This window comes from Saccopteryx leptura, chromosome 1 (assembly GCF_036850995.1).
Source record: "Saccopteryx leptura isolate mSacLep1 chromosome 1, mSacLep1_pri_phased_curated, whole genome shotgun sequence".
NCBI lineage: Eukaryota > Metazoa > Chordata > Mammalia > Chiroptera > Emballonuridae > Saccopteryx > Saccopteryx leptura.
Genome location: NC_089503.1, coordinates 364,038,377 through 364,065,989, shown reverse-complemented (window position 1 = coordinate 364,065,989; position 27,613 = coordinate 364,038,377). Strand labels below are relative to the sequence as shown.

Genomic DNA, 27,613 nt, shown 5'->3' with positions numbered 1-27,613 from the left:
CAGGTAAACACTAGAAACACTCCCAGTGACGTCAGGAACAAAAAAAGAGTACCTATTACAATTCTATAATATTTTTCCGGATGTCCTAGCCAATACAAACAGACAAGTAAAATAAATAAGGAGTTAAAAGTCGAAAAGGAGGGTGCACAATAATCTCTACTTGCAGATGACAACAGTGTCCGCACAGAAAACCTAAAAAATTCCATTGAAAATCCTACAAACAGTAAGATAATTAAATTAGCAGATTATAAGGCTAAGACCATAAAATAGTTTTCATTTATAGAAACTAGAAACAGAAGATACCCACAAACAGTAAAATAATTAAATTAGCAGATTATAAGGCTAAGACCATAAAATAGTTTTTATTTATAGAAACGAGAAACAGAAGATAGGGGAGGGGGGAGACCCACTTTTAATTGCAACCAAAAAGATAAAATACTAGAAGCAATTTCACAAGAAATGTGGAAGAAGTACATGAAAAAGGCTCTTTCACCAAAAAAGAGTTGAACTAACAGAAAGCCTGCCAATTGCTGGATAGGAGAACTCAAAATCATAAAGATTCAATTCTCCTTTAACAAAACTCACATTTAACATGGTCTCATTAAAAATACTAAATTTTTTTTCTTAGAATTAAACAACCTGATTCTAATATTTATATGAAAGAACAAAAAAGGCAGAGCCAAGTGACAGAGTATCCCAATAAGAAGGGACCACATCATATTATAAAACGTTAATAATTAAAACAGACCAATGGAGGGCCATATGATTATTTTTTAAATTGTATTTGTTGGGGGTGAGACTGGTTAACATAATTATACAGGTTTCAGGTGCACAATTGTACAACACATCTCTGCACTATATTGTGTGTTCAGCCCCTGAAGTCAAATCTTCATCCGTCACCAATATTTATCCATACGGAACTATATAAACTTTGACTCCATACTTCTCATTCTGGGAATTCATCCTAAAAATAACATTTGACATGACTACAATTTTACATTTTAGCATTGTTTATAATAAAAAAAGATTAGGAAATTGCCAAATGTCATCAATCAGGGTGGTTAAGTAAATTATCTTCATTGTATACAATGGAATACTATGTAGCTATAAAAAGTAGAGTGCTCTCTTCAGAAAGCTTTCCAAGAAACAGTAAGTAAATAAAATGAGGTGTTAAACAGTTTACACATATGTACTATCCACATAAAAAAGAATAAAAGTAAAAAATTTTATTTCCTTGTATATAAAAAATAAATAATGAAAAGATTCACAAGAAACTAAGAAAAATTGAGAGATTTTCTTAAAACTGAGGAGAAATAACAAGATAAAGAATACTCACTGATGTATTTTTGTTTTCATTTTTAATCATGTGAATGCTTGACCTTTGCAAAAATTAAACTAAAATTAAAATTAAAAATTAAAATAAACAATCATAGCAAATACTCTCAAACTAAATCTTTAATCCCTACAACAAAGAGATACAAATACCACAAAGTTTTTCCTTTTACCTTTCTCTATCCTCCCAATCCTATTACTAAAGTCTTAGGCAGGGGTCCCCAAACTTTTTACACAGGGGGCCAGTTCACTATCCCTCAGACTGTTGGAGGGCCGGACTATAAAAAAAACTATGAACAAATCCCTATGCACACTGCACATATCTTATTTTAAAGTAAAAAAACAAAACAGGAACAAATACAATATTTAAAATAAAGAACAAGTAAATTTAAATCAACAAACTGACCAGTATTTCAATGGGAACTATGCTCCTCTCACTGACCACCAATGAAAGAGGTGCCCCTTCCGGAAGTGCGGCGGGGGCCAGATAAATGGCCTCAGGAGGTTGCATGCGGCCCGCGGGCCGTAGTTTGGGGACCCCTGGTCTTAGGTGTAAAGCCAGAAACAAACAAACAAACAATAACAACCCAATTTATCCTTTGATTCCACAGACAAAACAAAGAACCTCTCAGAAGAATGCAAGTATAACCACAGAGAAGGAAGGAAGCATCCACACTAACATCAACGAACAACACATTTCTAGTAGGATCCTACATCTCTGTGAAACAGAGGTTTAAAAAAAGAGAGTTCCTCAAGGGTAAGGACAAGTCTTAGTCAACTTGATTTTAGTTCGTTTAAGTTTCTGACCATGAGAGCTCAGAAGGTTAGGTTCACTCTTCTGGTGAAACTGCCTTTTGGAACCAATGGCCCAGAGGTAGCTGCCCTCCAGGCCCTGGTGGTGGTTACCTGATGGGTAAGGAAAATAGGTAAGAAAAGGAGAAATGGTTGTCAGGGTCTCTCACCTCATCCTGTAGGTCTCAGTACACAGTGCAAAGGCCTGTGCCATGCCCTGGTTTTATAGGGCCCTGATCTTAGGATCTACTAAAGTAGCTGCAACAGAGGTATCAGCTAGATCCTAGCTGCTAGAAAGACTTAAAGCATGTGTTAATAACACTGAAGAGTAGGCAACTTGAACGAAAACCCAGGCATAGCTTCCTGACATTTTACAGGAGCCCCTGCCCCATAAAAGGTTTTCGTGAAAGCACAAAAGAAATGACATGCACAAAAGTCACATGGTAGACTCAGGTTTCAGACCCAGAAATTAAAATATAAGATAAGAAAATTCCTAGTTATGCCTGACCAGGCAGTGGTGCAATGGATAGAGCATTGGACTGAGATGCAGAGGACCCAGGTTCGAAATCCCGAGGTCGCTGGCTCGAGTGTAGGCTTCCAACTTGAGCACGGGGTCGCTGGCTTGAGCATGGGATCATAGACATAACCCCATGGTCACTGGCTTGAGCCCAAAGGTCACTGGCTTGAAGCACAAGGTCACTGGCTAGAGACCAAGGTCACTACCTTGAGCAAGAGGTCGCTCACTCTCCTGTAGCCCCCCCCCCCCCCATCAAGGCACATATAAGGAAGCAATCAATGAACAACTAAAGTGCCACAATGAAAAATTGATGCTTCTCATCTCTCTCCTTTCTGTCTGTCTGCCCCTGTCTGTCCTCTCTGGCTGTCTCTCTGTCTCTCTCGCCTAAAAAAAAAAAAAAAAAGGCCTGACCTGTAGTGGCGCAATGGATAAAGCATCGACCTAGAAATGCTGAGGTCGCCGGTTTGAAACCCTGGGCTTGCCTGGTCAAGGCACATATGGGAGTTGATGCTTCCAGCTCCTCCCCCCTTCTCTCTCTCTGGCTCTCCTCTCTCTCTCTCTCTCTCTCTCTCTCTCTCTCTCTCTCTGTCTCTCCCTCTCCTCTCTATAATGAATAAATAAAAAAAAAAGAAAGAAAATCCTTAGTTATAGCTCCTCTTTTGTATACAATCTTCTAGAACAGAGTTCCAGAATTCTATACACATTCCTTCTTTTTGCTTTTTTTCCTATGTAGTAAAAGACTGTAGATGGGCTTAAATTCAGGGAGCATCCATTTCTAGCTAAGAACTGGTTCTTCTGCCTCACCTGATGATTTTTTTATGTCTTTGTCTATAGTGCATTAGCTGTATGAGACCCAGTTTCCTTATCACAATGATTGCATTAGCAATCATTTTCCCAATGTTCGTTCATTTATATTTAAAATGATACCCAAAAAGCAATAAAATATGTATTCACCTAATTGCACATGCTGCTGAATAAGACAGCAATGTTGTTGAAACTACTTATAGGCAGGCAGCTCTCAAAATATTCCTTTGTCATGACAGGATGACATAATCCAAAATCCTGGCATGAAGACCTTTTTAGAGATGGCACTAATATACTATATCAGCAATTTTCAACCGGTGTGTCACAGCAGGCACACTAGTGTGCCCCAAGAATTTTTAAAACATGCAGTACCTGACGTTTTAGTCAGGGGTACTGACCTCTTTTCCCTTAGATCATCAAATTAAAAAATAAAGACAGCTAATACAATAGCCATCCAGCGTGAATGAATTAAAATTATACCTACTTTTTTTGTGTCAAATCAGCAAAAAATGTGACATGGTTTTTTTTGGTGTGCCACAGAATTGTAGTAATTAGTTTCTGTGTGCCATTAGATGAAAAAGGTTGGAAATTGCTGTACTACATGAAAGGGAAGGTTAGACACACAGTCAAAAATCTGAACAGCCTGACTAGGCAGTGGTTCAGTGGATAGAGCCTTGGCCTGGGACACTGAGGACCCAGATTCAAAATCCCGAGATCACTGGTTTGAGCACGGGCTCACCAGCTTGAGTGTGGGGTCGCCAGTTTGAGTGTGGGATCGAAAACATGACCCCATGGTCGCTCAGCTGAGGTGCCCCCCCATCAAGGCATGTATGAGAAAGCAATCAATGAACAACTAAGGTGCCACAACTATGAGCTGATGCTTCTCATCTCTCTCCCGTCCTAGCTGTCTCCCTCTCTCGCTGAAATTAATTAAAAATTAAAATTAAGCCTGACCAGGCGGTGGCGCAGTGGATAGAGCTTTGGACTGGGATGCGGAGGACCCAGGTTCGAAACCCCGAGGTCGCCAGCTTGAGCGCAGGCTCATCTGGTTTGAGCAAAGCTCACCAGCTTGGACCCAAGGTCGCTGGCTTGAGCAAGGGGTTACTCGGTCTGCTGAAGGTCCGTGGTCAAGGCACCTATGAGAGAGCAATCAATGAACAACTAAGGTATTGCAACAAAAAACTGATAATTGATGCTTCTAGTCTCTCTCCATTCCTGTCTGTCCCTATCTATCCTTCTCTCTGACTCTCTCTGTCTCTGTAAAGAAAAAATACATACATACATACATACATACATACATACATACATACATAAATAAATAATTTTAAAAATCTGAACAGGCAAGCAACCCCTTATATTGTAGAATTCAAATTTCAGACACCTCCTACCACCTCCCTGCCAGTCTTTTATAACCTGGAATGAATTAGGTGGAAGTGATCATCCTCTGATTATATCTCGCTGCACGCCTCAGTATGAGAACGGCACTCTGATCGGAGTTGCGGGCAGCAGTTTGGGGAAGAAGGGCAAAGGGTATCTTAGAAGCGAAGCGGCACTTAGGGGTAGGGCAAGCCTAAGCAAGACCGGAGAGAGGTGTTCGGGGAGGCCAGGGATCCAGCGTGAGAGCTGGGGGTACCTGGATGAGCAGAAGAGTGAGAAAGGGGAGGAGAGCAAACAGCAGAAACCGTATTTCAACTATGGTACTTTGTGTTTTCTCAGATATGCTCTAGTGACTCCAATTATTTTACCCGCTCAATCCCATTCATCCATTCATCAAGTATTTACCGCACATCAAACATTCAACAAATAGTGAATAAGTCCGCTTTCCATGCAAGATACCACACTAGGCTATGGAGACAAGATAAACACTACACAGAACCTGCCTTCGGAAGACAGATGTGTAAATCCTCACCTCCACTGCCCTCATCCAGTCCCAGAAGGGAGACTGTTTGGGAGGAATAAGGGAGGACTGTGAGATAAAGAGAAGAAAGAGTTGATGTTTAATCCTTTTTTTGAAGTATAAGTAGGTATTTGCCATACACACACACACACACACACACACACACACACACACACACACACACACGTCCCAGAATAGAGGAGGAACTCCAGCACTGGCAGTAGGATTAAAACACAGAAAGGAAAAGTGAGCATGAAGAAGCTGGGCCTTGTTTGAGTAAGGTACGCATTAGAGGTGGGTTAGAGTTGAAACGAAGAAAAGGTGTACTAACCCCATAAGCAATGAGAAGCCATTAAGCAAAAGGAGCGGAAGATCAGATCTGATTAGAGAAAGCTAACTCTGCCAACAGTATAATAAAGGTGAACTGGAGGCCAGAGCCACGGAGACCGAATAACAGACTATTGTGAAAGCCAGTTCCTACATGGTCGCTGGCTTACGAGCTTTACATTTGTAACTATGACGTGTTATTTCATTAGATGCTCCTCATCTCTCCAGCTATCGCCCCTACCGTTGATCCTTGAAAGAGGTAAACAGCTACATTCTTCAGAGTGAACGGGGGCACTAATCAGACAGGAGGCTAAAATAATAGGCATAAATTCAGATTCTCCCGGGCAAGGGGGATGATACAATCTTTCCATCATTGGGGTTGTTAGCATACACTTATATTTTGATCCAAGAAAAATGGCAACTCCGGCTTTTCGACTTAGTTTTTGCTTTTTAAATTCCTTTCTGGCATGCTCTGAGTTTCTACAACCTAGCACGTTGGCTGTACTTCAGCCCAAGCAGGGAACAGCTGACTAATTTCTTGATGCCCACTAGTGCCCTTTGCAGGGGTCTCCAGTACCAAAAGGAAAAGCTCACCTATTCTTTTTTTTTCTCTTTTTTTTCCTACCACTCAGACTGCGTTCTCTCCCTCTTACTATCCCAAAGGAAGAGAAGAACAATCACCAATGGCAAAAGGCAGTTGCACAAGCAACACCAAGAGACAGCTTTACGCTCAGGAGAGCACACTGCAACTCCTCCTCGTGGTTTCGGGTACTCTAGAGCTCACCTATTCTGTAACTATCAGAGATTGCCTACCCTCTGCAACTGAGGATGGCTCCAGACTGGCCCTGGAAACTGTCAGTCAACATACACTCAGGAAACATAACTTAAATATTAATCTTAAAAAAAAACAGGCCCTGGCTGGTTGGCTCAGTGGTAGAGCATCGGCCTGGCGTGCAGAAGTCCTGGGTTTGATTCCCGGCCAGGGCACACAGGAGAGGCGCCTATCTGCTTCTCCACCCCTTCCCCTCTCCTTCCTCTCTGTCTCTCTCTTCCCCTCCCGCAGCGAGGCTCCATTGGAGCAAAGATGGCCCAGGCACTGGGGATGGCTCCTTGGCCTCTGCCCCAGGCGCTGGAGTGGCTCTGGTCGTGACAGAGCGATGCCCCAGAGGGGCAGAATATCACCCCCTGGTGGGCAGAGCGTCGCCCCCTGGTGGGCGTGCGGGGTGGATTCCGGTCGGGCACATGCGGGAGTCTGTCTGACTGTCTATCCCCGTTTCCAGCTTCAGAAAAATACAAAAAAAAACCAAAAAAACCCCATAATTAAAAAACTATTATTTTCTTTAAAAGTGTTATAACATATTCCAAAGCCATTTAATAGATATGGATATCTATTAAAAGAGCATCCTTGGGGGTAGGTAGAAGGGGCATAAAGGGGGATTAATGGTGATGAATGGAGACCTGACTTGGGGTGTGGAACACACAATACAGTATACAGATGATGCATTCTAAAACTGTACATCAGAGACCTATATAATTTTATTAACCAATGTCACCCCAATGAATGCAATAAAAGAGAAAAAAGTTTCCTGTTTCTTTGAACAAGATAATAAATTTTCCAAATACATCTAAAAAGAAACCTCTTTCTTTTTAGATTTCTGGATTATTCCCGTACACTCTCCTTATCAGTTGGCAGTCGCTCTCTGTTTTTCTAAGCTACACACACTACTTCAGTTTTAATTTAAAAGCCGGTTGCCATAGTTTCTCAGAGAACAGCTTAAGGCAGGCGTGCTTGAGTCCATTATTATCTTAAGGTTTCTAGAGAAATTGTATATAGCAGTAGCAAGCCAAAATTTCCCAATTTTACCTCTCAGCCAGGACAGCAAACTATTCCAACGTTAGGTATCCTAAATATTTTAAGAGAGTCTAAACAACTGGGAATGTTGTTTAAAATGTAGTCTTGGGTTTCTTCTGTTCTGCCGCGTCAGGAGGTCGTGTAACCAGCAGACCGCACTCAGGCAATGACTGCAGAGCAGGGGGCGTAACACACTGCACCTGTGGAAAACACCAGCGCATTCTTCTTTCTAATAATAGTGAAGAAAATGCACTCTAACCAACGCTACAATAATCGCATTGCTTATTTTCTAATAACTCCGATTGAAATGCAAATGCCAATAGGCCTGGAAAAGAAACTCTCAGAAAATAGATTAAATAATGGAATTTCATTTCTTTAAAGATTTCAAAAATTAAAAAGCGGAGCTCAGAAAACCTTATTTCTTAAAGCCAAAACTCAATCCCATCGGAGTCCCTACCCTGCTTTCAGATGGCAATTACCACTATCTCTAAGTCTTGAAAAGCAAGCTCAAAGGTTATTCTGGGCCTTCAAAGTTAAAGAATGTAAATGAACACTGATCCTTATGAACTTTATAAAAGGCAAATGCCAGATCAGCAAGTTGTAATTTAGCCTCATTCTCCTGCTTCCAGGTAGCTATGAGTGTGCACTGTGCAGGTAAAAGGACCAGGGTTGAAATTTCAGCTGTGGGAGCCATGTGACCTTAGGCAAGTGATGATTAAGTGAGAAAGGACATATGTAAATATAGGAAAACTCTCAGAAAACGACAGCTAGTGTCATTTCTGCATAACTAGGTCATCTCCAGGATGTGGGGCACGATGAGATCTCAGAATTTTCTGAGAAGCTTAAAATCAGTCTACTTCCTTTGACTGTCATTTTTAAAACGAATATAAACTACTTAATTATACTGATTTTTCCAATTTAAGTATTATGCAAAACATAGACTTCCTCATTCTGTATCACTAAACTTTCTTTTATTCTCTCTTTCCTGCACAAGATGAAGAGATTCTAAAAAGTACATGAGAGAGAACAGGGCCATATTTCCAACCAGAAGCATAGGGAAATTAAAGATGCCCTGTGCATGTTATATTATAGGAATTTACTAATGAGTAAATGCACGGTGAATGAATAAAGATGCCATTCTGCCTGACCTGTGGTGGCGCAGTGGGATAAAGCATAGATTTGGAACACTGAGGTTGCTGGTTCGAAACCCCAGGCTTACCTGGTCAAGTCACATATGGGAGTTGATGCTTCCTGCTCCTCCCCCTTCTCTCTCTCTTTCCCTCTTTCCCTCTCCCTCCTCTCTGAAAATTGAATAAAGTCTTTAAAAAAAAAATTTTTTTTAAAAGAGATGCCATGCTATCAAAGCTATTATAATATATATTCCTTTATCTTTCAATTTAGTAGGCTTAAGTATTTTTAAAATAATATTTATTACTTTCACTGATTCACATAATGATCTGTAAAACAATATAATAAATATTACTATTTCTAGCTTACTGAAAGAGTAACTAAAACCTCAAGAATTTTAAGTGACTTACTCAAGGTGAGCTAAGCAACAGGGCTTGACCTCAGGTCCTCTAATACTAAACCAGGATCCTGTCCACCACACAGCTCTGCCTGGTCAGGGTCCTGTCCACCATGCCACTCTGCCTGGTCAGGGTCCTGTCCACCATACCACTCTGCCTGGTCAGGGTCCTGTCCACCATACCACTCTGTCTGGTCAGGGTCCTGTCCACCATGCCACTCTGCCTGGTCAGGGTCCTGTCCACCATGCCACCCTGCCTGGTCAGGGTCCTGTCCACCATGCCACTCTGCCTGGTCAGGGTCCTGTCCACCATACCACTCTGCCTGGTCAGGGTCCTGTCCACCATACCACTCTGCCTGGTCAGGGTCCTGTCCACCATGCCACTCTGCCTGGTCAGGGTCCTGTCCACCATGCCACTCTGCCTGGTCAGGGTCCTGTCCACCATGCCACTCTGCCTGGTCAGGGTCCTGTCCACCATGCCACTCTGCCTGGTCAGGGTCCTGTCCACCATACCACTCTGCCTGGTCAGGATCCTGTCCACCATACCACTCTGCCTGGTCAGGGTCCTGTCCACCATGCCACTCTGCCTGGTCAGGGTCCTGTCCACCATGCCACTCTGCCTGGTCAGGGTCCTGTCCACCATGCCACTCTGCCTGGTCAGGGTCCTGTCCACCATGCCACTCTGCCTGGTCAGGGTCCTGTCCACCATGCCACTCTGCCTGGTCAGGGTCCTGTCCACCATACCACTCTGCCTGGTCAGGGTCCTGTCCACCATACCACTCTGCCTGGTCAGGATCCTGTCCACCATACCACTCTGCCTGGTCAGGATCCTGTCCAGCATACTACTCTGCCTGGTCAGGGTCCTGTCCACCATACCACTCTGCCTGGTCAGGGTCCTGTCCACCATGCCACTCTGCCTGGTCAGGGTCCTGTCCACCATGCCACTCTGCCTGGTCAGGGTCCTGTCCACCATGCCACTCTGCCTGGTCAGGGTTCTGTCCACCATAACACTCTGCCTGGTCAGGGTCCTGTCCACCATGCCACTCTGCCTGGTCAGGGTCCTGTCCACCATGCCACTCTGCCTGGTCAGGGTCCTGTCCACCATGCCACTCTGCCTGGTCAGGGTCCTGTCCAGCATACCATGCTGCATGGTCAGGGTCCTGTCCACCATGCCATTCTGCCTGGTCAGGGTCCTGTCTACCATACCACTCTGCCTGGTCAGGGTCCTGTCCACCATACCACTCTGCCTGGTCAGGGTCCTGTCCACCATGCCACTCTGCCTGGTCAGGGTCCTGTCCAGCATACCATGCTGCATGGTCAGGGTCCTGTCCAGCATACCATGCTGCATGGTCAGGGTCCTGTCCACCATACCACTCTGCCTGGTCAGGGTCCTGTCCACCATAACACTCTGCCTGGTCAGGGTTCTGTCCAGAATACCATTTGGCTTTCCACAGGGCCCTATCACTGCAGCATGGTGAAGGAAGTCTGAGAAACATGTCCCCAGAAAGTTTCTGTAGCCCCTATTCCTGAATATGCACTTTCTTACTGTTAAAGCAAATGAACTTGGAGCACAGCAGGTACCTCCTTTGCTGCAGGAAGATCTGAGCTGGAATTGCAAGTTGTAGACAGACTGTGGATTAGGAACAACTTTGTGAATGAGTTACTATTTTTCTCAGTATCAGATAATTTACAGAATGTTATCTACAACATCTCACACCTGAACCATAGTGAGAATTAATGCTCAACCTGCCCCGCCAAAGGCATTACCCAAGATAAATTTTCACCTGGTAGAGATTTTCAAAAATGATCCCAATCCTATCTAGACAAAGATATCTATTTGTTTTACTGTGGCAATTCTTAACTGAGCTCTATCTCTGCCCTGAGAATACATAGATAAGCAATAAGAGGGCAGGCATTTGAAAGTATATGCCAAAGTATATGCCTTGTATATCTCTAATATTTCTAGAGATGTAGACTATAGTTTTCATTGGATTCTCAGAATGCCCTCCAAAGGCTAAAATCCTTCAAGAAAACTTTAGAAGTGTAGAAAGTACACCTCATTATTATTGAATTTAAAGCTTTTTAAAGTTTCTATTCGTACAGCAAGTTTCTATTACACTGCATCACTTTCTTAAAAAGCTAGACAGTTTCACCAGGTTTTCCCAGATATATCTGCGATTCCTTTGGGACACACTACAGAAGCTTTCACAGGAGGCAGTTATACCCTAGACTGGTCTGAAATGTTCGCAAATGCTTGCAAACTCCTCCATGTAGTTCACTGCTGAGTGGGCCGTGGCAGGAATTTATTTATTTAACGTTTGTTAATGATTTTCCAGAGTTGCTCAGCTAGTTATTTAAAACTTATTAATGGGCTACTTCTTAATGTGAGAGTTGACTCTCTTTGCAAATAACATCAGTCATGATTAAATGTATATCGTTTTCTGTAAAATCTGCCAGCAGTTCTGTAATTTCTATTGAGTTTTCAGAAATTGGAGGGAAATCCAGAATATCTGGAGAATATTAAACAGGGAAAAAAATTTTTTCAAATGTACATGTCTCCCGGCATCACCTTACTATTGTAAATGGCAAAATGCTACAAGACTTTCCAAAAAGTAAGGGGGAAAAAAAAAGCAATAGGCTTAAGGCAGAGGGTGGGCCAGACTAATTAAAATGTAAAATGTCTCTCACTGAACAGAATTATATATACAACTGAACAGAATGCACCCAGCAGCCATTGAAGGATTCTTGTATGTTTTTATTGAATTTATTGGGTGACATTGATTAATAAAATTATACAAGATTTGAGGATCCTGAAAAGTAAATAGTAGCAAAGGACTTGAAGTTTTTTAAAAAGCCAGAATTTGAAGTACCGCTAAATCAATGGTGAGTTTGTCATATTTCCCTCCAGTATCCCCCGGACTGAAAGCAAGACAGCAACCCAGCCTGAAAGCCAACCCTGGCTGGATGTGAGGCCCACACAGAGCGAGCTCCAGGAGAAGCACCTCTATCCTGGCTTGAGGAGGGAAACAGGGAATTCTTAAGTCTTGGAAGGCAGAAATCTACCATTTGTTTCTTCTCTGAGCACTCCTAAGCCCCCGCCTTCCAGCAGTGCCACAGGCAATGGCATTGGAAGTCCCAATGGAAAAGGAACCAAAACTCTTTGGAAGGAAACCTTCCTCTGGGCCCGAGAGAGCGGGACAAACTCCTATCACTTTATATTCCCTCTTTCTTCCCACGCCTTGGCCCTGGATGCAAGCACAGTCACAGAAGTATGCCATAAAACAGGATAACAAAACCCCCAATTTTCTAACCAGACAAACAAAAGGAATCTAAAAGTACTACCAACCATACAGGAATTAATACGAGTAAGTGCGAATACTATTAGGCCAACAAATTAGACAATTTTGCTGAAATGAACAAATTCCTAGAAAGATACAAATTACCAAACTGACTCAAAAAAGAAATTAAAAAATCTGAATAGGCATATAAACAGTAAAGAAATCGAAGACTTAAACTTTAAGTTGATAACTTAAAATATTCCCCCCCAAAAAAACTTTAACTGACCTCAAATTACTTTATTCATGAACTCTATCAAATATTTAATAAAAATAATACCAGTAATTCACAAACTTAGAGAATAAAGAAAACCTCAAAATGGATCCCAAACTAAACATAAGAACTAAAACTGTAAAATTTCTAGAAAAAGCACAGCAAAAAAAAAAAGTTTCATGACCTTGAGTGAGGCAATGAGTTCTTAGATATGACACACACAAAAAAAATAAAAAAAAGAAACTACTATCCATAAAGGAAAATAACTGATAAATTGGACTTAATATTTAAAACTTTTGCACTTAACAAGATACTTTTAAGTATGTAAAAAGACAAACTACAGCATAAGAAAACCTTTGTAAGTCACAAGTCTATTAAAGGTCTTATATCCCTGTTGGTCAAATAAGTTTGTAAATATGATGTGTATGTTTGCTTGCTTATAGTTTGCATTGGGTATGGGGGACACGCTGTAAGCAGGCAGGGTCCTTATAATCTAAGGCTGAGTTTTAAGACTAACCCTTTCCCACCCTTTTAATACTAAGATCTTTTCAAAACTAAGCTTTTCCCCACAACCTTGACTGTTGCATGATGTGGGGTGGTGCACCTCATGAGGAATCCCATATGCCTCAGATAAGTGACTTTGTATCAGAAACTTCCTTGTTTGTATATTGGATTAAAGGTTTAGATTTCTACATTATAAAATGGGGCAGAGGAGCCCTTGCAAAAGGAGAGCAGAGAAAGGCCATGTGGAGGAGAGAAGAAGCAGCCAAGATGGCTGAGTGCTGAAGGAGAAGCCAGTTTGTGCAGAGTTTGTGCAGAGAGAAGGAGATGGGGAACAGAGGTGAATAAGGCTGGTGAGGTAGACACCTTTGATTCTAGGAAACTCGGATAAGTCAGTGGCTTTGGGAGCCCTGAATGGAAAGGGAAGTGTTTTCCCACTGTGTGTATTTCTTGCCCGCCGGGTGCAAACTAGGATTAAAGGCAATGGCCCACCAGTTCTTGGCTCCGCTGTTTCATTACCAATGGCCCACCAGTTCTTGGCTCCGTTGTTTCATTACCGTCTGTCCAAATCAAATGCAAACCTGCACGGGCCAAGAGGCTGTGATGGTGGCTGTGGTTACTGGCACTAAAATCCCGAATATATGAAAAATTCTTTCCACTCAATAGGAGGATACAGTACCCAATTTAAAAATGGGCAAAGATTAGCCCTGGTGTGAGTCTGTCCTGTACAGCTGTTCTCTGAAACAGTAGTTATTTATCTACATCTGTCTTCTCTCCCACCTAAGTGTGTGCCAATGCCTCAGGGAAGATTCAATGGTCCTGGACATCAGCTCCCTGAGACCCCAGAACTATCTTTTGGGTGTGAACTAAAGGCTGACAAAAATTATCACTTTGAAAGAGATAGTGATGAAAATAAGCACCAGCTGTCTTTAAGAACAGTCAGTTTAGGGGTTGTTGCAAAGGATAAAATATACATTGCTAAAGCAGAGGCAATGAATTATGAAGGCAGTTCAATTGCAGTAACACTGGTAAATTTGAAAATGTCTGTAAAACCAACAGTTTCCTTGGGGACTTTGCAATAACTTATACAGTCTTATGGTTGTAATGTGGTTCAGGGACTGTGTAGATTAATGGAAAGCACTTAATAGCTGTGGGGGGGAGGGGAATGCTGAGTTAGAAGATGAAGAGGAGGAGAATGTAGAAGTCCTAAGTATACGTGGAAAGTGATCATGATTGGTCCCTGGAAACGGTAGCAAGTTTCCACACACAGACACACATACACACACACACACAAACAAATGCAAAGCTTGCAACTGATGAAGATAATGATGATGAAGATTTATTTATTTATTTATTCATTTTAGAGAGGAGGGTGGAAGAGAGAGAGAGAGAGAGAGAGAGAGAGAAGGGGGAGGAGCAGGAAGCATCAACTCCCATATGTGCCTTGACCAGGCAAGCCAGGGTTTTGAACCAGCAGCCTCAGTGTTTCCAGGTTGACGCTTTATCCACTGCGCCACCACAGGTCAGGCTGAAGAAGATTTTAAGCAAATATTCATCACAGCATTATTTATAATAGCTAAAAATTGGGGGTGGGGAGCCAATGTCCATCAACTAGTGAATGGATAAACAAAGTGTGGTATGCTCATAGAATGAAATAGTATTCAGCAATAAAAATGAAAAACTACTGATACATGTTATAATATGACACATATTACAACATGAATGAACCTGAAAATCATTAACCTACATGAAAGAGGTCAGATGCAAAGACTACATGTTCTATGATTCCACTTATATACAATGTCCTGAAAAGGCAAATCTATAAACACTGATATGAGATTAGTGGTTTTGTGGGGCAACAGGTAGAAACATTTCTCATGGCTGCAAACAGGCATGGGAAGGAATTCTGAGGTAATGGGAAATAATCTAAAGCTGGAAATTAACCCTCAAAAAAATTTTTTAAGGTTTTATTTATTGATTTTTCAAGAGAGGAGAGAGAGAAGCGGGACTGAGGGGAGTGAGAAACATCAACTCATAGTAGTTGCTTCCCATATGTGCCTTGTGCCTTGACCGGGCAAGCCCAGGGTTTTGAACTGGTAACCTCACCATTCCAGGTTGAATGTTTTACCCACTGTGCCACCACAGGTCAGGCAAAAACTTTTTGAAAAATTCAGTTAGGCCTAAAAGCTTCAGATAGAAGTAATTTCTTTATATATAAAAGCCAAGGTATTGAAAAAGATTGTCAGGCCTGACCTGTGGTGGCGCAGCGGATAAAGCGTCGACCTGGAAATGCTGAGGTCGCCGGTTCGAAACCCTGGGCTTGCCTGGTCAAGGCACATATGGGAGTTGATGCTTCCAGCTCCTCCCCCCTTCTCTGTCTCTCCTCTCTCTCTCTCTCCCTCTCTCTCTCTCCCTCTCCTCTCTAAAAAAAAAAAAAAAAAAAAAAAAAAAAAAAAAAAAAAGATTGTCAAAGCAAAACAATAGAAAATGCTTAAAATGAGTGCTTTGAGAACAGTAGACAGCGGCCAGCTAGACATAAATCAAAAAATTATCTATGATAGATTGCTAAAGTGACCACAATACTATGCAACGTCTTCCATCAGGACTCTATTTCCCCCACTCCCTGAGACTTGCTTTGTCTAAAACAGGGGCTGGAACCTATGGCTCGCGAGCCAGATGTGGCTCTTTTGATGGCTGAGATAAATCTTTAATAAAATAATAACGTTAAAAATATAAAACATTCTCATGTATTACAATCCATTCATTTCCTACCGCTCATGTTCATGGTTGCGGGTGGCTGAAGCCAATCACAGCTGTCCTCCGGGACAACACCAAATTTTTATTGGATAATGCATAACATACACGGGTCACTGTGAGGTCAGGAAGTAAACTTCCCTCCTTTTAATCAAGTAGTCAGCTAGCTAACTGCAGAAACCCTTTTGACGAAGAAGATGACTAAAAGAAAAATGATGCGGAGTATCATACTTTTCAGCAGGAATGGACAGAGGAATTCGCCTTTGTGGAGAGAGCAGATTCTGCAGTGTGTCTAATATGCAATGATAAAATTGCATCAATGAAATGGTCAAATATAAAGCGGCACTTCTACACACGCCATACTACATTTGCATCGAAATATCCAGTGGGGGACAGCAGGAAGAAAGCATGTCAAGAGCCACTGTGAAGAGTGCAAGCTAGTCAGCAGCAACTCCGTGTTTGGGCCCAACAAGGTGACTGGAATTTGGCTAGCTTTGCTGGTGCTTTCACAATTGTGAGAAACGGAAAGCCATTCACAGATGGTGAGTATGCCAAAACATTCATGCTTGATGTTGCCAATGAAATTTTTGACGACTTTTCGGATAAAGACAAGATAATCAAACGAATAAAAGACATGCTTCTGTCGGCAAGAACTGTTCACAATCATACCATCATGATGGCAAATCAAATTGAGGCAACACAAGTGAAGGACATAAATGTAGCACCATTCTTTTCTCTCGCTTTGGATGAGTCAACAGACGTAAGCCGTTTATCCCAGTTCTACATGATTGCAAGGTATGCTGTCGGTGACACACTACGTGAGGGAAGTCTTGCTCTTTTGCCTATGAAAAAGACAACAAGAGGGGAAAATTTATTCAAGTCTTTCACTGAGTTCGCTAAAGAAAAAAATCTACCGATGGATAAACTTATTTCGGTGTGTACTGATGGTGCTTCGTGCATGGTGGGGAAAAACAGAGGATTCGTAGCGCTTCTTCGTGAACATGAAAAGAGACCCATCCTAAGTTTTCACTGCATCCTACATCAGGAGGTGCTTTGTGCTCAGATGTGTGGCGAGCAGCTTGGTGAGTTGATGGCACTGGTCATTCAGGTGGTCAACTTTATTGTTGCCCGAGTTTTAAATGATTGCCAGTTTAAAAGACTGCTGGATGAAGTTGGCAACAATTATCCTGGTCTGCTTCTGCACAGCAATGTGCATTGGTTGTCAAGACGGAAGGTGCTCAGCCGTTTCGCAGCTTGTCTGAGCAAAATCCGGACTTTTCTTGAAATGAAAAACGTCAAGCATCCTGAGTTAGCTAACACTGAGTGGCTCCTGAAGTTCTACTATCTCGTGGACATGACTGAACATCTGAACCAGCTCAATGTGAAAATGCAAGGCGTTGGAAATACAGTCTTATCCCTTCAACAAGCAATGTTTGCATTTGAAAACAAGCTGGAACTCTTCATCACTGACATTGAAACAGGTCGTTTACTACACTTTGAAAAACTGGGAGAGTTTAAAGATGCATGCACAGCAAGTGACCCTGCTCAACATCTTGATCTCCAGCAGCTTCACATCTAATCTCCTGCAGTCATTCAAAGCGCACTTTGGTGAATTTTGTGAGCACACTCATCTTTTTAAGTTCATCACCCATCCACACGAGTGTGCAGTGGACAGCGCCGACCTGAATTACATCCCCGGTGGCTCCGTCAGAGATTTTGAGCTACAAGCTGCTGACCTGAAGGCCTCAGACATGTGGGTGAATAAGTTCAAGTCACTGAATGAAGATTTGGAAAGACTTGCATGACAGCAAACAGAGCTGGCAAGCAAACACAAGTGGGGAGAAATAAAAAAACTTCAACATGCAGACCTGTTGATTGTCAAAACTTGGAACGCGCTTCCCGTCACATACCACACACTGCAGTGTGTGAGTATTGCTGTACTGACAATGTTTGACTCTATGTATGCATGTGAGCAGTCTTTCTCACATCTAAAGAACGTTAATTAAGACCAACCTACGATCACGTTTAACGAATGGAAGTCTCAACGCCTGCATGAAGCTTAACCTCACCACATATCAACCAGACTACAAAGCCATCAGCAAAACCATGCAGCACCAGAAGTCGCATTAATGGTAAGAAGTACTTTATTCATCATTGGTGAGCAACAGCATAACAACGTTATTAGAAAGAATTCAGAGACTTATTGTACTTTAAAAGTGTTGGTCTTACATAAAATGCACACATTTACTTGTATTTAGTGTTAAACATATTGTATGGCTCTCACGGAATTACATTTTAAGATATGTGGCATTCATGGCTCTCTCAGCCAAAAAAGGTTCCCGACCGCTGGCCTAAAACAATGTGTTAGCAGAAGTACCGGAAGAGTTCAGAGCCTAGACAAGAGGCCTCATGCATTTCCACTCTTGCTGCTTTTGGAACCAGAATTTAACCACATGTGAACCGCCCTGGGTTGGCTTGCTGGGAGAGGAGAGACAAAGCAGAGGAAAACTGAGTCAGTCAGAAGCTGACCAACGACATATAAGAGCGGTCCAGCTGTGGTGAGCCAGGCCTGACTCAGACCAGGACAACTGTCCATCTGGGCACTGCCCAATCTTCCAATCCCCAGAACTGTGAACTTAATAATTGATGTTTTAAGTGGTTTCTCACAAAACAGAAGCTAATTGATACACTAAAAAAGGAGCAGATATGACTGCTAGATAACACATGAACCAAATGTCTGGGTTTCAGGGATAAGTATCCTAGGCACAGGAACAGAAATGCAGTCAATGAGCTGGACTCGGGTCTGGAAATTGTCAAAGTCATTGTAGCACAGGAACTAACTGCATGGGCAAAGTGAGACTAAAAGTGAAGCTTCTCTATATAGTTGATTAAGGGTTTATACTGAGTGGAAAGGTAAGTGAAGTGAAGTCAGAAAGTGCAGACAGGCTGAAACGTAGGGAAGATTTAGAACTGGAGGTTCTGATAAGGTAAAGAAGAAACTCACTAAGCGTTCATAAGGAGGTGTAGACAGGCAGGTGTGTGGTCAAAGAGAGCTATTTTAAAATTCAAGATTTGGGAGTTAGAGCCGTTCTAAGATATATGCATGGGTTGGATGGACGAAGGGATGTATAATTCCTTCATCTACTCTGTGTTTACTTTGCCTTTTTATCCCCTTGTTTCTTTTTTTCTTTTTCTTTTTTTTTTTTTGTATTTTTCTGAAGTTAGAAGCAGGGAGGCAGTCAGACAGACTCCCACATGCACCTGAGGGAACCACCCGGCATGCCCACCAGGGGGCGATGCTCTGCCCATCTGGCACATTACTGTTTGGCAGGAGCCATTCTAGCACCTGAGGTGGAGGCTATAGAGCCATCCTCAGCGCCTGGGGCCAACTTTGCTCCAATGGAGCCTTGGCTGCGGGAGGGGAAGAGAGAGAAAGGAGAGGGGTAAGGGTGGAGAAGCAGATGGGTGCTTCTCCTGTGTGCCCTGGCCAGGAATCGAACCCAGGACTTCCATACACCAGGCCGATGCTCTACCACTGAGCCAATTGGCCAGAGCCTATCCCCTTGTTTCTTAAAGTTAAAAGTTTATTAGAGTTTAGAGCTTTCTTCTTTTGTAATATAAGGAGTTAAAGCTATGTGTTTTCCTCTACTTAGGCTACATCATACAATTTTGAAATGGTGTGTTTTCGTCATTATTCAGTTCAAGACTTTTTCCAATTCCTCCTATGGTTTCATTTTGATGCATGAATTATTTAGGAGCATGTTATTTAATTTCCAAGTGGTTGAGATTTTCCTAAAGCTATTATTGTTATTGACTCCTAATTTAATTGTTATAATCAAGAATACCAGGCGCTCCCAAACTACGGCCCGCGGGCCGCATGCAGCCCCCTAAGGTCATTTATCCGGGCCCCTGCTGCACTTCCGGAAGGGGCACCTCTTTCATTGGTGGTCAGTGAGAGGAGCACTGTATGTGGTGGCCCTCCAGCGGTCTGAGGGACAGTGAACTGGCCCCCTGTGTAAAAAGTTTGGGGACCCCTGCTAGGCCCTGGCCTGGTAGCTCAGTTGGTTAGAGCACTGTCCTGATACACCAAGGTTACAAGTTTGATCCCCAGTCAGGGCACATACAAGAAACAACCAATGAATGCATAAATAAGTGGAACAAACCGATGTTTCTCTCTCTCTCCTTTCCTCTGTCTCTAAAAATAATGAATAATTATTATTATTTTTTTTTTTACAGAGACAGAGAGAGAGTCAGAGAGAGGGATAGACAGGGACAGACAGACAGGAACAGAGAGATGAGAAGCATCAATCATTAGTTTTTCGTTGCACATTGCAACACCTTAATTGTTCATTGATTGCTCTCTCATATGTGCCTTGACCACAGGCCTTCAGCAGACCAAGTAACCCCTTGCTCAAGCCAGTAACTTTGGGTCCAAGCTGGTGAGCTTTTGCTCAAACCAGATGAGCCCGCACTCAAGCTGGCAACCATGGGGTCTCGAACCTGGGTCCTCGGCATCCCAGTCCGACGCTCTATCCACCGTGCCACCACCTGGTCAGGCACTAATGAATAATTTTAACAAAGAATATACCCTATATGAATTCAAGCCTCTTAAATTTAAATTTATTGTGGCTTGTTTTATGACCCAGAATTTAGTCTGTCTTTGTGAATACGTTATGTAATTAAAATGTTCTAGTAATATCAGTTAGGTCAAGATAGTTGAAGATAAATTGATTAATATCATCTGTATCTCTACTGTTTTCTGTGTTGATGTTCTGTCAATTGCTGAGAGGATGTTAAAATCATCAACTATAATTACAGAATTGTCTATTTCTCTTTTTAATTTTGACACTGTTTAAATTTTTCATTTTGAGGTTCTGTTATTTGGTACATACATGTTTGTGATTATCTTCCTGAACAATTAGCCTTTTTAGCATGATAGACATCCCTCTTTATCTCTGATAATACTATTTACCTTGATATTTATTTTATCTGATTTGAATATAGCCATGTCAATCTTCTTTTGCTTATTGTTTGCATCATTCATGTCTTTCCATCCATTCACTTTCAATCTAACTGCATCTTTAAGTGCATCACTTGTAAATCATACAAGTCATGCTTTTCATTCATTCTGATCATCTCTGTCCCTTAACTGAAGTGTTTAGTCAGCCTATTAATATTTAATGTAGCATAAATATAAACAAAAGTAAAAATAAAACTGGAATTTAAGAGGATAATGCTTCCTTTTTAAATTTTTATGGATTGATTGATTTTTAGAAAGAGAGAAAGGGTGGTAGTGGAGAGAGAGAGAGAAAAACATCAACTTGATATTCCACTTATTTATACATTCATTGGTTGACTCTTATATGTGCCCTGAACAGGGACCAAACCCACAACCTTGGCAAATTGAGACAACATTCTTAACCAACTGAGCTACCCAGCCAGGGCCAAGAGGATAATGCTTTCAACTGGCTAATAAGCAACATATGTATTATGCAGGATTAATAGTCTGCAGCATGTTAGTTGCTTAATAAAATCTTTTAAAAACAAAACCATCAATCAATAACTAATCAAATCCCCACGTAAAATTCCTGACTGCTAATAAAAGAATTTTACCCACAGTATAATAGTTTCATCTAATAATATAAAAAAACTTTTGGAATATAGGATGTCTACACATGTCTTAGTTTAAAAGACATTTAAGACTTTGACAGTAATGTTGTAACAGCAATTCTAGCATCCTTCCCTACAAAGTTATTAACTACAAGAAAATGATTGGGCAGGCACAAAGGTTAAAATCATAGTCTTTAAATACCAATTATAACAACACACAATGGAGAAAAGAAAGCCTCTTCAACAAATGGTGTTGGGAAAACTGGAAAGCCACATGCAAAAGAATGAAACTCGACTACAGCCTGTCCCCGTGTACTAAAATTAATTCAAAATGGATCAAAGACCTAAATATAAGACCTGAAACAATAAAGTACATAGAAGAAGACATAGGTACTAAACTCATGGACCTGGGTTTTAAAGAACATTTTATGAACTTGACTCCAATGGCAAGAGAAGTGAAGGCAAAGATAAATGAATGGGACTACATCAGAATAAAAAGTTTTTGCTCAGCAAGAGAAACTGATATAAAAATAAACAGACAGCCAACTAAATGGGAAATGATATTTTCAAACAACAGCTCAGATAAGGGCCTAATTTCCAAAATTTACAAAGAACTCATAAAACTCAACAACAAACAAACAAACAATCCAATAAAAAAATGGGAAGAAGACATGAATAGACACTTCTCCCAGGAAGAGATACAAATGGCCAACAGATATATGAAAAAATGCTCAGCTTCATTAGTTATTAGGGAAATGCAAATCAAAACTACAATGAGATACCACCTCACCCCTGTTAGATTAGCTATGATCAACAAGACAGGTAATAGCAAATGTTGGAGAGGCTGTGGAGAAAAAGGAACCCTCATTCACTGTTGGTGGGACTGTAAAGTAGTACAACCATTATGGAGGAAAGTATGGTGGTTCCTCAAAAAACTGCAAATAGAACTACCTTATGACCCAGCAATCCCTCTACTGGGTATATACCCCAAAACCTCAGAAACATTGATACGTGAAGACACATGTAGCCCCATGTTCATTGCAGCACTGTTCACAGTGGCCAAGACATGGAAACAACCAAAAAGCCCTTCAATAGAAGACTGGATAAAGAAGATGTGGCACATATACACTATGGAATACTACTCAGCCATAAGAAACGATGACATCAGATCATTTACAGCAAAATGGTGGGATCTTGATAACATTATAAGGAGTGAAATAAGTAAATCAGAAAAAAACAAGAACTACATGATTCCATACATTGGTGGAACATAAAAATGAGACTAAGAGACATGGACAAGAGTGTGGTGGTTACCAGGGGTGGGGGGAGGGAGGACAGGGGGAGAGTTAGGGGGAGGGGGAGGGGCACAGAGAACTAGATAGAGGGTGGCGAAGGACAATCTGACTTTGGGCGAGGGGTATGCAACATAATTTAATGACAAAATAACCTAGACATGTTTTCTTTGAATATATGTACCCTGATTTATTAATGTCATCCCATTACCATTAATAAAAATTTATTTAAAAAAAAAAAAATACCAATTATAGGAATATATTCGACTATTCTATCATTGACTCTTTGACTTGTCTGAATGTTACTTTCAAGTGCAATACAGTCTTATTACTTTGTAATTACATACTAGAAAAAAATTTTCTGAAGAAAAACCGTTATAAACAGTAAATTAAACTTTTTTCTGATGTTCTATCAATTATTTAAAATTCACTGACACTTTAGCCTGACATGTGGTGGCACAGTGGATGGATCATCAACCCAGAATGCTGAGATCAACAGGCTTGCCTGGTCAAGGCACATACAAGAAATAACTACTATAAGTTGATGCTTTCCGCTCCTCTCCCCACCTTTCTCTCTCTCTCCTCTCTTTAAAATCAATAAATAAAATCGTTTTTAAAAACACACTGATATTTTATAGCTATAATGTTGATTCTAACACCTTCTTCTAGCTTTTCACACTTACTCAAATTCTTTCACCAAAGGATAATCTTACTCATCTACCATCTCTATTAATCCAGGTAAAGTCTTGAAACATGCTTGTTGGGATGAGCAACCTGGGCTCCTGACCTCCATAATGAGAAAAAAGGTTTGGGGTAATAGCTCCTTTAACGAAGATTAAAAATATATACAGAAAAACTGTATGCTCAGCCTAGATCAGCCAAATGCCAGAAACTTACAAGGGACTGAGAAAGAAAATATTTGTTGCTTTTTTTCCTGGATGCCATTCTGATTGTATAATTGTAACAAAGCATATGTGTGTGTGTGTGTGTGTGTGTGTGTGTGTATACACATCACTATATATATTTATATATATATACACATCACTATATATTTATATATATACATCACTAATATATATACATGTATAGCATATACAATATACATAATATTGTGTAGTATTTTGTATGTAGTATATGGTATAGTATATTATGTATATGTATATTATGCAAATGAGATGCAAAATCAACTTTTATTTCATTGATGAAAATGCACTGTACAAAAGGCTGAAAGTACTGGGTATCTACACGGTCCCTGATCCCCTAATTTTTGTGAGCAGTGTATAATGTAACTACTGATATGGTTAAATTTAGGTCTACCATCTTTGTTTTCAGTCCATCCCTCTGCATTTTGTTCCTTTGTTTACTTTTTCCTTCCTTCTTTGGATCATTTGTATATCTTTCAGAATTTAATTTGGGTTTATCTATTATTTTGTATTGGTTGCTTTTGGAGTTAAAATATGCATCCTTAACTTTTCATTGTACTTATAGCTAATATACCACTTCATATAAAATGTAGACATCTTGCAATCACATAGGGAGTTCATTTATTCCCCTGTATTTCTCTACACTATAGTTTCTATATATATTTATATTACATATATAGAATATATTATATGTTCTATATATATTTATATTATAGAATATGTATATTATAAACCCCACAAGACAATGTTATAACTTGTGCTTTAACAAATTATACGTATTTTTTTAATTAAGAGGAATAAAATGGTACTCTCTATTTACCTTGATATTTGGCATTTCTGATGCTCTTTATTCAAATTCACCACAGCATTTCTCAGGACTACTTGAACAAAGATTCCCAAAGCACACCATTGGGCCCTCAGCAGGCATGAACACATAAAGAACACATTACAATTGCCCCTGATCTTTTCTCTTAAGATCATGATAGTTAAAGCAATGCCTCTTGATACCAATGTGATTGTAAACAAAACACGAGTTCAGATATTGGAAGTGTGTGACAATATTAGTTAGATAAATTGGTTATAAGATAATTCAGAATATATTTATACTTATAGTGATTTTTCACATTATAAGTAAAATAAAAAAATATTGCCCTGGCCGGTTGGCTCAGCGGTAGAGCGTCGGCCTAGCGTGCGGAGGACCCGGGTTCGATTCCCGGCCAGGGCACACAGGAGAAGCGCCCATTTGCTTCTCCACCCCTCCGCCGCGCTTTCCTCTCTGTCTCTCTCTTCCCCTCCCGCAGCCGAGGCTCCATTGGAGCAAAGATGGCCCGGGCGCTGGGGATGGCTCTGTGGCCTCTGCCTCAGGCGCTAGAGTGGCTCTGGTCGCAACATGGCGACGCCCAGGATGGGCAGAGCATCGCCCCCTGGTGGGCAGAGCGTCGCCCCATGGTGGGCGTGCCGGGTGGATCCCGGTCGGGCGCATGCGGGAGTCTGTCTGTCTCTCCCTGTTTCCAGCTTCAGAAAAATGCAAAAAATTTAAAAAAAATAAAAAAATAAAAATGAAAAAAATATTAAAATTTTTGTTCAAAACTCATATCAAGGTATGAAAATCTCTACAATAATGAATAAAAATGCCGGGAAATATTTTCAAGTTATTTTTCAAAGTGTCTGAATCTGTATATTTTTAAAGCAAACACAAGAGGTTAACTAAGGCATAACTGTGTGTCTGAAATAAAAAATGAAAAGCATCCATCTCTTTTCCTTTAGTAAGTGAGAGATATAGTAATATTTAGAAAGTTACAGAGCCCATGAGAATTGAGAATTAAGCTACCTTGTGGAAAATATCAAATATTCATTCATTCAGGGAACATTTACTAAGCTTCACTCTGTGATCATGAAGAGCAGGCTAAGAAAGTTTCCTCGAGATGACCCATGAACCAGGTTTTAAAGGAAAAGCAGGAGTTAGTCTTTTGGGCCCAAGTATTTTGTTGTTGTTGTTGTTGTTAGGGGTGGGTGGGCAAAGAGAGAAAAGGAAAAAAGAGGCTTTTTCAGTTGGAACTACCATGGACAAAAACAATAATCCTAGAAGGTCACGGTCCCTTTGGAGAATTACAAGTGCAGACAAATGGTTAAGCCAGAACTATCCCAAGGACATGCACGGATCCCTCTGATGTTCTGTTAAGAAGGTTGACCTACATGAACTCGAAGGAAGTGGGAAAGCACAATGGGATTTTAGGTAGGAGAGGAATATGGTTCACCCCACCCTTTCTTCCTTGCCTACTTCTACGGCAACTGCTTGGAAAAATAAAGGCTCATATCCCAAGCTTCCCTTGGTGTGAGAGATAGCCTTGTGACATAGTTCTGACCTGTCACACGTAAGGAGAAATCTAACTGACAAGGCTTCTAGCAAAGACTTTGACTTTGCGATGAACATCCTCCCTGGGCTGGCTCTGCTCCTCCCCCTTCTTCCTGGCTTGAATTTGGACATGATATCTGGAGCTGTGCCAGCCATCCTGCAACCAGGAGGGAAAGGCCGGGATTATCCCAAATCCGCTAGCAATGACGCATACAGCGGCTCAAGCAGAGCCAGCAGCATCTCTAGACGCCTTTCTATAAGAGGACATAAATTCCTGCTTATTAATAATTTGATGCTGAGATTACTTGAATCCGGATGCTTGCATGAGTGGTAAAAGTTTTAATAATTAATTTACATTTGAGAATGATCCTTATAAAATTTGTGTGCATGGACTGGGGATGGGGAAACAAGGAGATTTGTCTGAAGTGTTACTATAGGGCCTAAGCCAAGATAACCACAATGGGGACAGTGAGGAAGGAGGCCCCAGAGATATCTTAAAGAGGAGCCAGATAGGGCAGGATGGGTGAGGAAGCTGTCTGTAAAGTCAGTCATATTTCTAGTGTAAGCAACTGTGCGGGGTGGAGGAGGTGGTACAGTTCTCTAAACCAAAGGCAGATATGGGAGGGCCTTATGAGCTCAGCATTTCGTTTGAGGTACCCACGGTACAGCATGTGAAAATGAGAAGAAAGCAACTGACTCTCTGTATCTGAGGTCAAGATAAAGTCTGCACTTGAGATACAGATTTCAGAGTAACCATTATATGGGGGTAACTTAAAACAGTAAATATGATGTGATTGCATAAGAAAAGTTTGAACAGGGTGAGCAAAAATGAAACTCAAAAAATCTATTAAGACAAAAAACAGGTAAGTGGTTGCCTAAGGTTGGGGGTGAGGATGGGAGGGAAGTGGGGAATGGCTGATAACAAGTACGGGGTTGCTTTGGGCGGGTAATGAAATGTCTTAAAATTAATTGTGTGGTGGTGGCCCAAGCTTGTGATCATTCTAAAAACCACTGCCTCTAATACTTTAAACAGATGAACTGCATAGTATGTGAATTATATCTCAGTCAAACTGTTTAAAAAATTAAGCCCAGCCTGACCAGGCGGTAGCACAGTGGATAGAGCATCGGCCTGGGATGAGGAAGGACCCAGGTTCGAGACCCCGAGGTCACCAGCTTGAGCGCGGGCTCATCTGGTTTGAGCAAAAAGCTCACCAGCTTGGACCCAAGGTCACTGGTTCGAACAAGGGGTTACTCGGTATGCTAAAGGCCCATGGATGGTCAAGGCACATATGAGAAAGCCAATCAATGAACAACTAAGGTGTCGCAATGCGCAACGAAAAAGTAATGATTGCTGCTTCTCATATCTCTGTTCCTGTCTGTCTTTCTCTCTGACTCTCTGTCTCTGTAAAAAAAAAAAAAAGAAATGAGTTTTCTTTTCCTTGGTGGAAATGTCTGTTGTTGATACCGTTTCAAACCAGGTCCCCCCCCCCAAAAAAAAATTAAGCCCAAAGCAGTATCTTGGGAATATCAACATATAAGTAGGAAGATCTAATGTAGGAACAGAGGGAGCTATGGCAGAAAA

At 41.2% G+C, this 27,613-nt stretch overlaps 1 protein-coding gene and 2 pseudogenes across 6 annotated transcripts in view; 1 reads left to right on the top strand and 2 right to left on the bottom strand.

The window, feature by feature from the left end:
* Positions 1 to 27,613, bottom strand: part of DST (dystonin) — a 502,743-nt gene that overhangs the window by 467,020 nt on the left and 8,110 nt on the right. The window lies entirely within an intron of this gene.
* On the bottom strand, positions 6,293 to 6,488 carry LOC136390115 (small nucleolar RNA U3; annotated as a pseudogene).
* On the top strand, positions 13,051 to 16,055 carry LOC136387676 (nucleophosmin pseudogene; annotated as a pseudogene).